Genomic DNA, 13943 nt, shown 5'->3' on the forward strand with positions numbered 1-13943 from the left:
CCCTCTCTTACTGTGGAACAGGACAGCATTGCTAGTATATTGGTAGAATTATCTTTGAAAAATGATTTTGCTTATTTAATAATCTCTGATGACTGCTTGAGATCTTTAGATCTTTAGTAAAATCTTTGCATGTCACTACCTGGCATCTAAGAAAAACATATGCAGAAGCTGCATTTTTGCTAATGTGAGAAGACCATTTTTTTTTTTAAAGCAGAAAAATCTGCACTTGCAAAGCTCATATTTTAGGGAAGAGATGTACTCCACTAAAGATGCAGAGCTGGACTGATTTTAATAATGTCAGAATGGCCAATAAATGTATTAATAGAAAGAATTGAAAATCAATGAGCTGTGATAGTAATTACAGATAGTACCCTAGGGAAATATAGCAGGCAGACAAATCCTTTCCCTCAGGGCCTGCCCTAGGCAAAGCTATGAAGTTGATAGTTTTGTCCCCCTTCCTTCCCTTTAGTGGTGTACTTTCTCCTTCAGCTTCTTTCTCCCGTCCCCCACACTCGGATACCACGACACTCTGATTGTGTTGTAATGGTTCAAGCTACCAATGGATGATCAGTTCTAACTGCAGACTTATTGAGGAGAATGTAAAATTGTAAAATGCTCTCCTTTCCAAGAGTTACTTGCATTTTTATAGGGTGTGCTTTGTACAAAAGGGATACTTCTTAAAGAAATTCCATGCACTGAGTTAACTTGGTAATTGTGATTTGAGGCAAATTTTAACCTTTACAGAATATTTCACCTTATGCAAGATAGTAGTCTATTTTGTCTACTTGTGTTTGTGGTAGAATACAAAAAATCTGGACCATGTGTCATGTATCTTTTTCTATGAGAGGACTTCAAAACATCTGTAGAAAAATGGAATTAAAATATAAAAATAAAAAAGTAAACTTTATTTCTCAGCATAAACTCCATCAAGTTCAAAACACTTTTGTAAACCATGCTACCGGCCATTTAATCCATCCCTAAAGAACTGAGTGTCCTGGGAATCTAACCATCTCAGTGCAATCTTTTTCACATTATTGACTGAAGAAAAATGGATGCTCTTTAAAGATTTTCTAAGATTAGTAAATAAAAAGAAGTCAGAAGAAGCCAAATCAGGACTGCAAGGTGGATGCCTGATGATTTCCCATTAAACTCTTGTAAATTTGCCCTTATTTGATGAGAGGAATGAGCAGGAGCATTGTGGTGGTGAAGGACTCTCTGCTGAAGCTTTCCTGGGCATTTTTTTCCTAAAACTTTGGCTTTCTCAAAACATTGTCATCATAAATACATGTTATCATTCTTTGGCCCTCCAGAAAGTCTACAAGCAAAGTGCCTCAGGCATCCCAAAGACTGTTGCTTTGACCTTTGCTCTCAACCTTCCACTTTTGCTTTGACTGGACCACTTCCATCTCTTGGTAGTCATGGCTTTGACGATACTTTGTCTTCAGGATTGTGCCAGTAAAGCCATATTTCATACCCTGTTAAAATTCCTTGAGGAAAGGCTTCAGGATCTTAATTCCACTTGTTAAAATTTCCATTGAAAGCTCTGCTCTTGTCTGCAGCTGAGCTGGGCACAACAGTTTTGGCACCCATCAAGTGGGAAGTTTGCTCCGCTCTAATGTTTCAGTCAAAATTGGGTAAGCTGAACCAGTTGAGATGTCTGTGGTGTTGGCTGTTGTATCTGCTGTAATCGTGGGTCCTCTTCAATTATGGCATGGCCAAGATTAATTTTTTCCTCGCAGATGGATGTGGATGGTCTGCCGCTTCATCTGTAACAGTGCCTTGTCCCTTCTTAAGACGAGTTACCCACTTACAAATTGCTGATTTCTTTGGGGCGTTTTCTCCGTAAACTTTTTATAAAGCATCAGTGATTTCACCATTCTTCCACGCAAGCTTCATCATGAATTAGATGTTTGTTCTTGCTTCCATTTTAACAGAATTCATGTTGTTCTGATCAGCTTTTCAAACTGATCTTTAATCCTTCTTAGTGCCTCAAACTAGATCCTGTTTGGACATGTTATCACAAGTTAGTATGAGTTTATTTTGGTGCAGTGAAATTTTGTAATCCATGCATAGTTATTTTTATAATACGCATTTTCCATGAGCTTTTAAAAGAACACTCATATCAAGATGTGTTTTCTTGTGCTAACATGTGCACACTGATTCCCAGTTTATAAAGTGCCTGACAAAAATACTCTAACCTTTGGAGGAATTTTATATCTGATCTGAACACGAAGGATTAACTACTTTGGGAATTGACCTCCTGGCATAAACAACTAGAAAACCAGTCAAAATATATGAAACATATTTTACATATGGGACAACAGGCAGGGATCCTTGGGAGAAGAACGAAAAAGGAGGTGCACTGTATGATTGCCTCAGCTTATTTCCTAGAGGCAAATTCTGGGCTTCAAAGCAGGGAGGGATTGAAATTTGGAGAGGTTAGGACAACTAGTTTTTGAGAAGAACAATATCAGAGAGGAGGGAGTTGTACAGAGAGAGAAACCTGACAATCTTTAGAGGGCTTTCCTCAAGTGTTTGGCTGAGTACTTTTCTGTGTGTGGTGGAAGGCAAAGGAAGAACCAGAAGGCAGTAGGCTGAACAATTCTTGAAGCTTTCTCAATTGTGTGCCAGAACAAAAATCTTCTCCAGAAGAATACACCAAAATCTAGTGCTAAATAATGTAAAAATTACAATGTCTAGCATTACCAAAATTACCAGATACAGAAAGAAACAGGAAAATATAACATGACCAAATGAAAAAAGTGAATCAATAGAAATATGTTCAGAAATGATAGAAATAATGAATTAGTAGGCAAGGACCAATATCTATTATATAGCTTATAAATATTCTCAAGGATGTGAAGGGAAACATGAGATGAGAAATGGAAGATACAAAAAGATGACAAATTAAATGTTAGAGATGAAGAATATATCTGAAATTTAAAAAATACAATGGGTGGCATTAATAGACACTACAGAAGAAAAGAGCAATAACTGAATACATAGCGATAGACACTGTCTGAAATAAAGTACGGAGAGACGTAAAGACTGAAAATGAAGAACAGAGCCTCAGTGAGATGTGGAACAATATCAAGTTGCCTAACATATGTACAATTGGACTCTTATGAAGAAGGGTGGATCAGGAAAAATATTTGAAGAATAGCTGAAAATTGTTCAGATAAACGCATAAGTCCTAAGAAATTCAGTGAACTCCAAGCAGAAGAAACCACACTGAAACATAATATTCAAATTGCTGGAAACAATTAATGAAGAGAATAGTCTTAAAAGCAGCCACAGAAGGGAAAATACACCTTATATATGAGGAATAAAAATCAGACTTTTTATCAGAAACCATTCATGACAGAAGGAAATTTCTTCTGGCTGAAGGAAAAGGATACCACAGGCTGAGTATCCTTAGGACCAGAAGTGTTTTGGATTTCAGATGTTTTCAGATTTTGGAATATTTGCATATACATAAGGAGATATCTTGGGGATGGGACCCAAATCTAAACATGAAATTTGTTTTATACTCTTTATACATATATCCTCAAGGTAATCTTATACAATATTTTTAACAATTTAGAAGTGTGACTGCAGCTCATCACAAAGTCAGGTGTGGAATTTTCCACTTTGGTGTAAGGTCAGTGCTCAAAAAGTTTTGGATTTTGGAACATTTAGGATTTTTGGATTAGGGATGGTCAACCTGTAGTTAGAAATTTGGATCTACACAAGGAAATGAGCATCTGGAATGGTAATTAGAAAATATTTTTAAAATCTTTTAAAAGGACGGTTTACTAGCTAAAGCATATATAATAATGCATTCTGAAGTTTATAACCTATATTGAATGAAAACGAGTATTGACAGCACGGATGGGAGAATGGAAGGAAGTATACTGTTGTAGGGTTCTTCCACTATCTGAAGTGGGATGGTATCATTTGAAGGTAGACTGTGATAAGTTAAAGGTGTATATTGTAAATCCTAGAGCAACTATATGCACAAAATAAAACAACCAGATATAGTTAATAAACCAATAGTGAAGATGAACTGGAAACACTGAAAAATACTCCACTTATCTAAATGAAGGGAAGGAAAAGATTAAAAAAGGAACAAAGAACAGATAGAAGAAATAGAAAATAAATTGCAAGATGGTAGATTTAACCCCAGTATATTGATAATTACATCAAATGCAAATACTTTAATAACTCTGATTACAAGACAGATTGACAGGTTGAGAATGAAAGCAAGACCCAATATCCATGAGAAACCCTCTTTAAATCTAAAGAAACAGATAGGTTAAAAGGATAGGATCTAAAGTAGTTAAAATTTTGGAAATAGACAGTAGAATGATGGTTGCCAGAGACTGGGGGGTGGGGGAGATGGAGAGCAGTTGTACTCTGAGTATAGAATCTCAGTTTTGCAACATGCAAAACGTTCTAGAAATTTGTTACACAACAATGTGAATATAGGAAACACTACTGAGGTACACACTTAAAAATGGGTAAAAGGATAAATTTTATCTTATGTGTTCTTTACCACAATTAAGAATTTTAAAAAACTTAAAAAGCCAGAGGGTTGAGGCTTTGTAACTTTATAAGAGAGGAAATGTGAATTCCTAAACTGACTAAAGAAGACTTTACCAGAAATTGGTTCAGACAGTTCAAAGGGAAGTGACTTGTTAAGCCATTTGTTTGTTACAGCGGCAACTGTGTGTAAGTGGCCTTTCTCACAGTAAAGATGGGCACATCTTCAATGCTTTTGGCTTTGACAACACCCTTCTTCTGACTGGTGGAAGAAGTCTCATGACATCTCACAGATCACAAGCTGGAATTCTTATGTCTGATAACATTTTTATTTTAGGAAAGTCTAAATATATTAAAAAGCCTATCAAGAAGAAAATAGAAGACACAGTCATATTATCTTTAAATAAAAGCTGTTAATAGTTTAGAATATTTTCTTCTAGACACATAGGAAATAATTCTGTAACGAACATTCTTTTAATCCAAAAAAAAAAGTAAAAGGATACAAAAATATATGTAATACAAACACTAAATAACAACAAAAACAAAACTGTGGTACGAATATTAATATCAAAGTACACCTGAGAACGAGGAATATAGCCAGAAATAAAAATAGAATATTTCATAATGATAAGAAAACATAGCAGTACCAAGTGCTGTGTACCTTAGTAACCATTTGAGGATATGTAATATTATCTTCATTAGTAAATAAAATTGCAGAGATGTGTGTGTCCAAGATCACACCACCAGAAAGCAAGAGGCATTGAACTGGAGTCCACGTCTTGTGAATGGGAATCTTTTCACTGTTGCAAGCTATCTGTCTTTGTAGCTCAATTTTGTAAATTATTGCAAGTAGTTACCACACTGGATGTGCTCTCATTTCCAATATCATATCATGCACAACCTCCTTGGCTAAGTCAGCTATAATTTTAATGTGTAAGAAGGATTTAACCCAGATATTATGAAAAGTTTTAGTACCCCGAAAAATGCAGATTTACCTACAGAGGGTCGGAGGCTGTTGCACACAGTAGCCTACAGTAAGTGTGAACTCTTTTGGAACTAATCTATTATTTTAGTTTCATGGGATCTAAAAAATATTTTAATACATAAGATATGTTTGTTTTAATATAATGTTTTCACTAACTTAACAGTAGGTAAAAATGTGCAAAAATATTCCCTGGTTGTCACATGTACAAAGTTCTATTTTACCGTGTGACTGTCAATTTCAGAAATAAATAGAATTGAGCGGAGCTGACACCACGTATTAGATTCAGCTTGTAGAAAGCTTGTCCCTCTCTGTCATAGTATTTTGAGGACGCAGAATTTCATAAATATGTAACAACATAAAGATGTCAACAGTTTTTTGGTTTTTTTTCATTGCTTTACAAATTATGCCGGAGTCATCACTGAGGAAAAGATATACTGTGCTACCAAGGCACAGTATATCTGGTGACCTGGTGGCAATTTTGATCAATTTAATGTCTTACTGAGTGGTCATATAGGTAGCTCTGGAAGAATGAGTCTGTGTCCATCATCACTGGTCAGTCTTTTGTGTTATCTTAAGGAAATATTGTAAAAGGATTTTCTTAGTAAAGAAATATAAACTTTTTATCTATCCTAAATGGACTCTGATCTTCAGATGACTCATAAGCCCCATGATTAATTCTTTTTCTAACTCACAAACTTCAGTTTCGGTGGTATGCTCTTGTCATAACTAATTATATCTTTTCCATTAAGCCAGGAAGAAAATGATTGAGATAGATTATATACTCTTAAAGACTGTATCTGCTAAGTAAGGCAGTCTTGTTCTTTTAAATTTATATAAACAAAGAATTCATTTTTCTAGATTCTTTTTAAAAGCCTATTTATACACTGTCTAATTTTTAAACTGAAAGAAATTCAGCTGTGGATTTAAAACCTCCAACTTCCTTGGCTAAGTCAGCTATAATAAAGTAGTAGAAAAAACATACATATGACCTCCTCATGCACACCAGTCAGTATTGTACTCACTAAAAACTTAAATACATTTAGCTGAAAATTTTTAGTCTTTTATCATCAACTATTTTGGAAAGTAGCATGGTATTCATAGTCGTTATGAAAACCTTCGATTTCTATTGTTTTATGAAGTCATAAAATAGATGTAGAAACACCGACCTCTTTTCATGCACATTGCATGACTGTATGCTGTCATTTGCTTTCCTTCTTTCCCCTCCACATTTTATTTGCCATAGTGGCTTCTGATTTTCACATTGATATTCCAGAAATAAATGTAAGCAGAGATTTTGTCTTAATCCTTTTTGAATTATTCTCCTAGGTGTATTCACATTTCTGTGCAGTGTTTTTGAATTATAGAAATGTTCCAGAGAAGGATGTGAAACATTTTCCTATTTAAATTCAGGTATAGTAAAAGGTATTGAATTCAGCTAGAATAAGAGATTTTCTGAGCTGATATTTGAAGAAATATGTCTCTCCACTTAAACCAGTCAAAGTAGATTCTGTTGTTTGCAACTGATACAGTCAGGTGTGCTCACCTTTCTGATAAATATATCAGGTCTTATTTTGGTGACTCTCTGGTTAAGTGTGTAGATTCTGGAGCCAGACTACCTGTATTTATGTCCTGGCTCCAACACTTTTTCTGTGACCTGAACAAACTACTTAATCTCTCTGCCTCAGTTTCTTAATCTGTAAAATGGGGATTATAGTAGTTCCTACTCCGTGGAGTGTATGGAAAGATAAAGTAGTTAATATATGTAATATTCATTAGCTACTAGCCATTGCTTCAACCTGAAATGTCCTCTCTATTCCTTTAGTGTATTATAGTCATGGTTATTTTGCAAGTCCCAGTACAAAATCCCTCTTCCATAAAGCGTTCCCATCGATCTCTCTCTTCCGTACACTTTTATTGAATCCGTTTATAGTCACTGCCCACCCAATTTAGCATTTAATTGAATTCAAACTGTGTCGCTTGTATTAACTCTTTTCTCAGCTTGATTTCAAGCATGTGCATTTGTTAATTCAGTCTCAAAATGGTGCTATTGATAGGAATGAAGGTAGGCAAGAGTCTTACTTAGAGGAGCCCTATTGTTTATCTGAAGGGTGATCTTAATATTAGATGTTTCGATAGGAGTATCTATGGAGGGTACCATTTATGGACACTTCTTTGTGCTTGGTTATTTTATTTTCTTATCCAACATTCCTGGTAATCTAGCAGTGACCAAGATCACACAGCTTCTCAGTATTGGACCAACTGTGTTGGATCTCAAAAAACATTGCTTTTTTGTGATACTAAGCTGTGAGTTAACAAATGCTAAAAAAAATTATAGGTGAAACAGTCATGGAAAATCATTGATTTTTGCAGGTCCTGAAGAATCATTCTCATTATTTCATTATCATGTTGTGTGAAAAATACTTACTGATATGATGTTGTCTACTGAGTAGTTGACAGACACTGATTTGGTTAATCTCGGCTTACATCCTTGGTGTTGGAAATGTACTTCCTCTGACTTCAGAGTTTGTAGTCTAAAGAAAAATGATGGCGACATGCAGTGCTTTACATCTGTATCTATTCCCTGCGTAATTCAGAGGACTTCCTTGTGTGTTATCATTTGATGTTTCCATCAATTCAGTGAGAAGATGGAACAGAGTCTTGTGTTGATCATTTTTCACACAAGAAATCAGAACCTAATAATGCAATCACTTGCCTAAAGCCCAGAGATAATTAGTGACAGTTGTGAGATTATAGCCCAGGGGTTTTAACACTTGGCCTTTAGCTAAAGGGTTTAACTGCCTGCATATTTCAAGTGCCAATATGTATACAGTTTAGGATTTTCAGTAAGGACTGTGGGTAGACAGGACCCCCAGAAATCATCATGGGCTTAAGTGGTATTAGGTTAGTATTGGTACAAGGAAGTACTGGCCTAACGATGGCAATAGAGCTGAGTTTTGATGGTAAAAGTTTGGAGAGAAGATGAAAGGACATTCTTGGCTGGATGGAGATAATGTGGAAAAACATGGGTGGGAATGGGTTTGTCCTTGCATAGGCTGCCATCTGACAGCAAATATTTTTGAGCAAGAGTATATATATTTATCCTTTTGTTTGTACAACAGAATTCTGTTAATTGTAATACAAAGGAAGAATGCTGGCTTAGTTCTGGTTTGTTTGGGGGAGTCCACAGCCTCTGGGGCTCTCTTCTCTCTTAGATTACATACTGGTTTGTGTCCTTTCCTTCCCACCTTCTCATTTGAGCTATTCCCCACTTCCTCCTGTGATACTGAATTTTCAAACCTGTTCAGCTGTTGCAGAATTCATTGAGGTCAAATTGGAATTATTGGTATTTGTTCACATAGAAGCTGTGTAATAGTTACGTGGTTAGACATTTGTATTTCATGCTTCATACCCTTTTCTCTATGCCAACTCATTTATCTAGTAGGACTTCATTTTAATTCCGTGTAATACTTTGGGAAGAATCCATAGGATTGCTTTGGCCCATTGTTTTTTCAGAGCTAGTATGTTATTTGAGTGCTGTTCTGTCATGTACTTTGCTGACTCCTAAAATGGGGGGTGAGTGTGATTCTACAGACCCTGTATTTTACTGAAATCGCACAGTCCTACAGATGCACGCTGAATTTGGCCTGATTCTGCAGAGCCACAATTACTTGGGTAATTCAAGCAGAGAAACCATATGTGCTTAAAACTGAAACATTTTTTCTGTCTACCAGTCATGAGTTAGAGTGATGTAGTCTGATTAGTTTTGCAAAAGCAAGTTATCCCTCATTTGGTTCCCCATTATTTATTTAAAAAATAAAAATGAGAGGTAACATTGAACAGATGTACATAGGAGAACCTTGAATATACTTTGTTACATGTATAATTCATGTTTTAAGATATTACACTTTATGTATTTTGTTATCTAAGAGTTGGCCACACCTGAGTCCCACTTTACATCTGTGTATATCTTTTTTTGCACATGTGTATACTTTGAATGCTTCAGAACACTTTTTTACACATTTTCATGTGATGTTTGTATCAATTCATCGAGAAGATGAAATAGAACAGATATTTTGTGATCATCATTTTCCACAGAAGAAAACAGAGAAATTCTGTTTTTACACACATGTAGCATAGTTTGATAATTACGTGTTGAGTGTCTCATGTCCTTATTGCTTGGGACCAGAAGTGTTTTGGATTTTGGATAGTTTTTGATTTGGGAATATTTGCAGAATACGTATGGGTTGAGAATCCCTAATCCAGAATCTGAAACGCTCCAGTGAACATGTCCTTTGAGCATCATGTTGGCTCTCAAAATGTTTTGGATTTTGGAGTGTTTTCAGATTTTCAGATTAGAGATGCTCAGCCTGTATGAGGGTACTTCAAAAAATAGAATTAAAAATAGAATTCTGTGGAAAAATAGAATTGAAAGATAAAATGAATATTTCCAAGAACTTTTTGAAGTAACTTTGTGTTTCCAGTGGATGGCCAGAAAATGCTGGTGTTCCTGCCTGGTATAGCATAGGTGATCAGTGTGTGAGCCACGTTGAACTGGAGGATACATCAGTCTCAGGACTTGGAAACTCTACAGTATGGAATCCAGCATTTTTCGAAGTGTGGTCTGCAGATACTGTAAAAATCTCCTGGGTTCGTACGTCAGACCTACCAAATCAGAATCTCTAGGAATAGGAAGGAACAGCCTAGGTGTGCAACAGATTTCCCAGTTGTTCTCATGCGTACAATATTTTGAGAACCACTGATACGGAGTGAGTGATAAAGGCCCTGGTTCATTCACCTTCTGGTGACTGACTTCTAAGGTACTTACTGTCCAAATCACAGAACGTGCCTTCTGTGATGGGACAGTCAGAGGCCTCATATGCTGTGACCCTGTGAGAAAGTCTGCCTTAGCTGATGAGCTGAGCCTGCTAGAGGAGCTAGAGGATGCTGCAGTCTGGAGACCTCTTAGGAATTTTTAGTAATGGAAATTGATTAGTAGGTGCATTTAAATTCTAAATGGCACAAATTATTACTTTAAAACTTAGAGTTATGAGGATATCACATTATAAGAAATATAGTAAGTGTGATATGGGTAGTACTAGGCCACTTTCTCCAGCAGCCTGTGAGTTCCTGCAGAGCCCAGTGAATTCCCATTGTCACAGGCAGCATTGTATTTCCAAGTTCCAAGCCAATTAGCACTGAATCATGAGAGATGTACTTAAGTCTGTCTTTGAAAAAGAAACTCACATTTTAGTCATTGACATTTTATTTTACCTCTTCTCTACTAAGAAAGAGAATGACTCATTTAGAAGTTAAAAAAATAATTGACCTGTTTAAAATATTGATGTTCTTATTGCCATAACTTCAAAGAGGAAGCATGAAAATGGCATTTAAATGATGTGTCCAAAGATTCCATATCTTTTATATGGAATGAGACTCACTATTGGAGTGAACCTGCAATGTGGGATTCTGAATTCATCTCTAGTGCCTAGCAGGAGGGCTGCAGTGCTGGGTTGAGTACCAGATAAAGCCACCCTGCGGAGTGGGGTCTTGGGGTTAATATTCACTCTGTGATTGCCTGGCGCATCAGGAGCCCTACCTAGTATGTGATTTTTCTAGAATACTTTTTTTCTAATTACTTATTTGAAGAGCTGTCTCTTTCTAATTTTTTAAAAATTTGAACAGAGGGCTTTTGGGTTAGCTGAAGTCTTGCACAATACCTAGGGCAAGGCATAAAAAGTATGTTCCTAACTACTGTTTATTTCCTTTTAATTTACATCGCCTGACTAGAAATCTGAGGATCTATATGTTTCTGTGATACCGTATCAGAGTATTGCTACATAGAATGCTCATTTTTTTTGTTTTTGCATCTCACAGATACATTTATTCATGCTGAAAAGTACAGGGTACTTATATAAGTGTACAGCAATGTTTCACGTTCCCATCTAACACAGCTTGCTTAGATTTACAGGCAGACTGATGTTTCATGTGCATTCCAAGTAAAGCTGGTTAATAGTGACCAAGGGCAGGCGCAGGACTTGAACCTTTCAAAGCTTTACTTCTTTTATCAGCATCCTGATTTTATAAAAGATGAAGCCCATCGGCCTCATTCCTACCCAAATTTCCTGGTAAACTTGGGTATATTAGGGCTTCATGGGGATCCAAACATTTTTAATCATGCTTTGAAGCATCTCAGCACAGGACCAACTGCTCAGGCTGCACCAGAGAACCACAGCCAACGACTCGGAAAGGTCACCGAGTGCTATAGAATCCTCATCCTATCACCTTTGACATGGATGGTCAGAAGAGTCTGCCTCTCTCCTGGTTGTAAGAAAAGATCGATGACAACCCCCACCCACCCCCAACAAAAGAAAATGGTTTAACAAATTTTATAAAGTCTTACACACAAGGCCCATGCCACACTCTTTCCTTCTTCTGTCTCTCTAGTTTTTCAAACTTCAGTCTTTAATTTCTGTTTGGCAGTCCAGCTTCTTGATTTTGCCAGTCTTTGCCATGCATAGATAATAGATGTTAAGCTTATCTTCAGTCCTATGATGTGCTTGAAATACATGAGTGATTTATGACACCAGGGGAGTATTTATAGGATTTCCAACATAGACCACTGAATGGGGGTGAGGGGAGCAAACACAACTTTGGTTCTCAATTCATATGTGAAATCTTTAAGGCAAAGAAGGACAAGAATCAAGTAATTGTCAGTGTATATAGAATATGAAAGATTTACTCCTTGAAGGTAATATCAATATCTATCTATCTGTCTATCTATCTATCTATCTATCTATCTATCTATCTATCTATCTATCTATATACATATATATACATATATATGTATATATATGTATATATATATATATAGAAAACAATTAAGTTGAAACTAGACAATAATTCAGTTAAGTGCATACTAGGTACCAAAACAACCCCAAGCAGTAGTAGAAAATCCTCAAATTCTTTGCACTGCTCAAAGCACATGTCTTCCATACTGAAAAAAAAAATTGTGTGTAATTAAAAACATAATGCTCTTTCCTGGTTTTGCAAGCACACCACAGATTCTGAACCTCCTCTTTTCTTTATAACCTCTAGGTGTGATAATAGCATTTTAATATTTCTTTTGATCTTTAACAAATCAGGAGGATATTTCCTCCCTTCTGAGGGTGGGGGACAGAAGACAGCTGAAATAACTGCAGAAGACTTGGCATCCAGAAAGCTTACAGCATGGGTTTTTCAATTCATGTGTTATTTAGTCCCTAGGGGAGGCACTTTTAAAATACTTGAATTGCTTTAAAACTTATCATGCTAAAAGACTTGAGTTTGCTATGAGATACTATTGAAAGTAATAGGACAGTTGAGACCAGTGTGTATTAATAGACATTTGTTGTAGTCTTTTAACATATATTACTATATTACGTTTGATTCTTGCTACGACTGTGTTTTCAGTAGAGGAAATTAAGTCTTGGAATGTGTATGTGTCCATCTGACCTCAAAGCTTAGGAGTGTTCTTTCCATTATACACAGATAATGAAAAAATGCTGTCTTAGGCACATTCTCTGACAGGCATGAGACAGGAAAAATTATTAATGCATAAGTATTCATAGCCTCTTCTTTTTACCAGCTTATTTGTGGTGGCCCTTTGTTGTACAGAATCTGGGTAATGGGAAAAGGATGACTTTGGTGGGGGGGGCGGCGGAGGATGAAGTGAAAAGTGGAAAAACCAGCATGCTTTGATTTATTTTGGAAAAGACAGAACTGTTGCCAAGTGGGAGAATAAATAAATTTGAAAGAGTGTCGGGGGTTGGGTATTGAGCATAAGAGTCACAAAAAGTTTTGGCAAGTTTCGGTAGAAAAGTAAAAAGTATAAGGGAAAAGAAGGGAAGGATCTGTCAAAATAGATTTGGAGAATGGGGAAAGGGAATTTTAAAAGTTTGTGCAGGGTTGGCCTGGTGGCGCACTGGAGAGTGCGCCGCTTGGGAGCACGGAGGCGCTCCCGCCGAGGGTTCGGATCCCATGTGGAGACCGGTTCCTGCTCACTGGCTGAGCGCGGTGCGGGCACAACACCGAGGGTTCCGATCCCGTCACCGGTCCCCGGTACGGGCGCGACACCGAGGGTTGCGATCCCGTTACTGGTCAGTAAAAAAGACAAAAAAAAAAGAGGGAAAAAAAAAAAGTTTGTGCATTATAGTCACTTTAACTTTTAATTTTTTGTTAAGAGACTTAACTAAATACCTATATTGTTTTTTGAACACTGGACTGGCATGTTCTTGAATGAAACGTTGCTATGCCTGGCCTATAAGGCTGCTCATCTCCACTTAGCTTATGATATATATATTTTTAACTAAATGCACAAACACAAATGCACGCTGCACATATGCATATATGTATATAATTACATGTATGTAATATATATTATATGTTTATACATATGTAA

At 36.5% G+C, this 13943-nt stretch overlaps 1 protein-coding gene and 1 pseudogene across 1 annotated transcript in view; one reads left to right on the forward strand and one right to left on the reverse strand.

The window, feature by feature from the left end:
* KLF12 (Kruppel-like factor 12) overlaps window positions 1-13943 on the forward strand; it is a 422257-nt gene that overhangs the window by 193648 nt on the left and 214666 nt on the right. The gene's annotated exons all lie outside the window — the stretch shown is intronic.
* LOC103588023 lies at window positions 11513-11694 on the reverse strand (annotated as a pseudogene).

This window comes from Galeopterus variegatus, unplaced genomic scaffold (assembly GCF_000696425.1).
Source record: "Galeopterus variegatus unplaced genomic scaffold, G_variegatus-3.0.2 Scaffold515, whole genome shotgun sequence".
NCBI lineage: Eukaryota > Metazoa > Chordata > Mammalia > Dermoptera > Cynocephalidae > Galeopterus > Galeopterus variegatus.